This window comes from Pseudopodoces humilis, chromosome 2 (assembly GCF_049639895.1).
Source record: "Pseudopodoces humilis isolate 2021_Gansu_Grassland_sample_001 chromosome 2, ASM4963989v1, whole genome shotgun sequence".
In the NCBI taxonomy this organism is placed as follows: Eukaryota; Metazoa; Chordata; class Aves; order Passeriformes; family Paridae; genus Pseudopodoces; species Pseudopodoces humilis.
In genome coordinates this window covers 27,922,856-27,926,938 of record NC_142201.1, presented here as the reverse complement: position 1 = coordinate 27,926,938, position 4,083 = coordinate 27,922,856, and positions in this window count along the sequence as shown.

Sequence of the window (4,083 nt, the reverse complement as noted above, 5' to 3'; positions counted from 1 at the left end):
AGCACCTCCAAAAGTCAAGCCATTCATTTAAGTGAGCAAATATGTATTTAGATTCCCAAATAGATTTTTTTTTGTTTTGAATATCTGGCTATTGTTTTCAATTTTCCTTAACAGTGAACTGCCATTCTCAGTAACCTGTCCTGAAAACTATTACCTTCTTTCTTACTTTCAATCTTTAGAGTAGAGAAGACACATCTTTAGCGTAATGACTAAGTTTTATACATATGTATAAAGATAGATAGAATGAGGTATATCACAGAAAAAGTCTCAGGAAAATATGCAGAATATTACACTGAGCAGGCACCTGACCTCAAATGCAGCAGACACAGTGCACCCAGGCAAGCTTATCCTGAATCTGACATATTAATGTCACTAAGCAGATCTATACTAGGTCTGCATCTTATTGCTCAGGAGTGCAAATCCCAAAAGCAAGAACATCTCTTCGAAGCTAACTTTACCCTAAATGCTGCCCAAGTTTAACCAGGATGCCAACTTGAGCATGGTGAAGCCTGTAGCTCTAACTGGCTGGCCCACTAATGGATGCAGCCTAACAACTGATCTCCCTGTAGCAGGGACATATGTTTGCTCCATGGGAAAACTTCAAGGGTATACAGTCCTTCAGTGCCTTCTGCTCATGTAAAGAGGTCGGCCTTTTCTTATAAACAATTAACTGGGGATGTTTTGTTTTGTTTTGTTTTGCAGCTTGCTCCAGCAAAGAAATCCATAGGATGCCCATCCACAACTGTTAGTATTACATACAAGCATAGCCTGGACAAAATAAACTCTAGTGTTATTTCACAGTATGGTTTCTTTCATGCAAACAGAGCTTGTACAAACAGAGTAATTCAAGCACGGATAATTCATGTTAACTCTTCACTGAAGACACATCCATCAGTGGTGCATAGGAAGTGATTTTACCCTTGCTTTGTTTTCACTTAGGTTGCTAATTAAGAGAAGTTAATCTAAACAAGTTTGAACTGGATTCAAAGTGTCAGCCTCATGGATTTTTTTCTAGTTTACATAGATCAAATAAAATTAATTGATGTAAACTTTTGGAACTTTTCTACTGAGGACAAGATGCTGTATAATAGAAAATATGAGCACAGATTGCAAAAATAGATTTCAGAGCTTACAGCACCTCTTTTTGTGATGTTTTATACTTTTATATCATATGACCATCTGCAGTTAAGTGAAGCTGGCCATTCAACAAAGGGACTAGTCAGGTCACTGAAATATGGAGTTGCCCTTTGCTTGTATTTGGATAACTCTGATGGATAAAACATTGCTGAACATTATTCAGGAATGACATCAAACCTTTTGCACAAACATTTTGTACACAAAAAATAGCAGTCTAGACTGAGAGAAGGCTTTCAGCATTCTTATTTTCTACTCAACTTTGTAAAAAAATATTTTTTAATTAATTATTAAATGAAGGCATTTAAAAATAATAAACCAAAACTGCATTTAAATTTCAAACAAGGATGAGGTACCTGTGGAAAGAGGAAGGACATTTTCCTCCTTGTACCTTACATTTTTTGAAGGTGATTAACTATTGAATGCTCCAATATTAAAAGGATTCTTAAAAGTCATTTTATTGTGAGGATTCCTGATTTAAAGAGGTGCTTCAGGAAGTAATCAGCTGTTTTACTATCCTGTTGAGATCACTACCTCTGACAATGTAAGCTCAAGTAGTATTCATATCAATGTAAGCAATGTTATGGCATGCAATCTCAGATTGAACTGTGTGGAGAGCAGCTTCTAACACTGCATCATCCACACAATAAAAATATATGCCATTATTAGAATGTACTTACAAAGACAACAAACAAATATCATGGGTAGGCTGTTTAGGAGAAAAAGGCTTCATCACTAAGTCATCATCATATTCCTCTAGTGCAACAAAACAAAAATAACTTTGATGAGTCAGTTAAGGACATGGTTTCAGAATAAAACCACTAGGGTTTTCTTTCTCAGTGTCAGTCTGTGCACATTGGATCAACTGCCTTGGCATTTAAACTGCTTGCCTCGTGTCACACTGCATCAGCCAAAACAGGCAGAGGGACCTGTGAGAGAAGTCTCTTCTTTAAAAAGGAGAAGCCTTAAAGGGGGTGAATTTCAGAGGAGTTACCCTGATTTTGGAAACCATTCCCTGTACCACCTGGTTTTCTAGGCTATTTTCATCTGAGTCTATCCTTACAGATTTCAGAAGGTAGTCGTTCTACTAGACCTGACAACAAGGCTCTGAAAATCCCCTTTTTAACTCAAAACATCACCTAGTACATCCAGAATCTAAAAGCTAAAGTAATATTCCCAGCCCAAAACTCCTGAGAAAAACATTCTGACCTGCTACCTAAGTTGATTCAGCACTGATCAAAACACATAGGCTCCTGAGGAGAAACAGTTTAGTTGATCTAATTCTAAATCTATAGTATTCTGCTGATATATACACATAAAAAAAGATTGATCCCAAGATCAAAAGTGTCTAGTAGCTGCATACTGAAAAATTAGGTCTGATCTCATCTGACCAGGGTGAGCTCTGTCACCCCACAGCTCAGGGTAAATGTCACCTCATTTAGTGTTAACCACCTCAGCCCTTCAAGGGAGACCCTCATTCCCTTCTAAGCCTAGCCCACTCAGCCTGCAGCATGGGGACAAGATCTTCAAGCAGAGGCAATACCTGTGCACAGGGACCTCAGTGTCACCATGACTCTTAAAATCAGTAGAAGTTTACTTCTAAATGTCCTGAAGCCAGGGCACAGAAATCAGAATCCTTGGGCTATGTCTATGTGATTCTTGATACTCTCTTACTGATCCAATCTCTAGGGTTATATATTGCTAAGTTAAACAGTGTCAGGGAACATTCTTGGGTAAGGGAAGTCTATCAGCTGTATTGTAAAATTACAGTTAGAATAGTTTGGAATAGTTGGAATAACTGGAAGAGTTGCAAGCACATCTTTGGTTGTGCTATATAGGACCTCGTCAGCCATAGTTCAAGAATTAGTACAGCCCTGGTATGACTTCCAACAGGTGGTGTAGATGTTGATGCCCTGTGCTGAAGGGTAAGACTTTATTAGTGCAGTTGCAAGCCACTCTGTGACAGCTGGCCTTAGTGCCAGAACAGGGTGCCAGGATGCTTTGCTTAACACCAAACAGTTTAAGCATTTGCCAGGTGAAGACATACTTGCCCTCTTCACAAATTCAGGATGAGATGTGAGGCATTTTCCACAGGTTTGGAGACACTGAGAGAGTGGATGATGAATTGGAACACTTCAGTCACTCTCAGAACTCCAGGGCACTCTCTGGCACAAATCTGGAGAGCAATACCTGGTCCATGTGTGTTGCTGTTAGCCTGAGGTACATCTGTGGATAAAAGTGAGGCAAGTATTGCTTTTCATGGCTATCAGAAATGGAAATGGAAGCACCAAAAAGCACAGGTCTGCTGCTGCTATAGGCAATATAAAAATGAAAAAGGTTATACATCTTCCCACCTAGGTGTTCATTTCCATAGTTGTAATTTTCAGATGAAAGGTTATGTCCTGTTGCAACCTTAATTTCCAGTAAACAGAGATATTGTTTTAATAAATGCATACTGTGGCCCACAGAAAGTACAAATCATGTCCCTTGCTACTTTGCAATAAACCTTCTGGATACCTTTTATTTAATCAATGCATAGCGAGATTTTTATTTTAACATCAAGTCACTCCTTAACTAGTAGAGTTCACTCCTTGGAGAGAAATGTCCCCAGTTATCATAATTATCATATCATAGTTCAGCTCCTGCAAATTTTATATTATGCATTTAGCTTCTGGCATCATAAAATGTGAAGTGCAAAGTACACATGACGTGCCTTCCTTCACAGCTTAAGAGTAGAATCACCTACTTCCTATATCTGATGTACTTTTTGTACTTTTGACATGGAATTACATTAACATCAGCCATTCTTCTCTGTTGCTAAAGTAAGAGAAAATATTTTTTTGCTTCAAAACTACTTGCCATAAACCTTTCCTCCATTATAGCAACCATTCAAAAACTGTATATTCAATTTTTAGAAAAATTCCTGAAGAATTTTCTGAAACCATCATA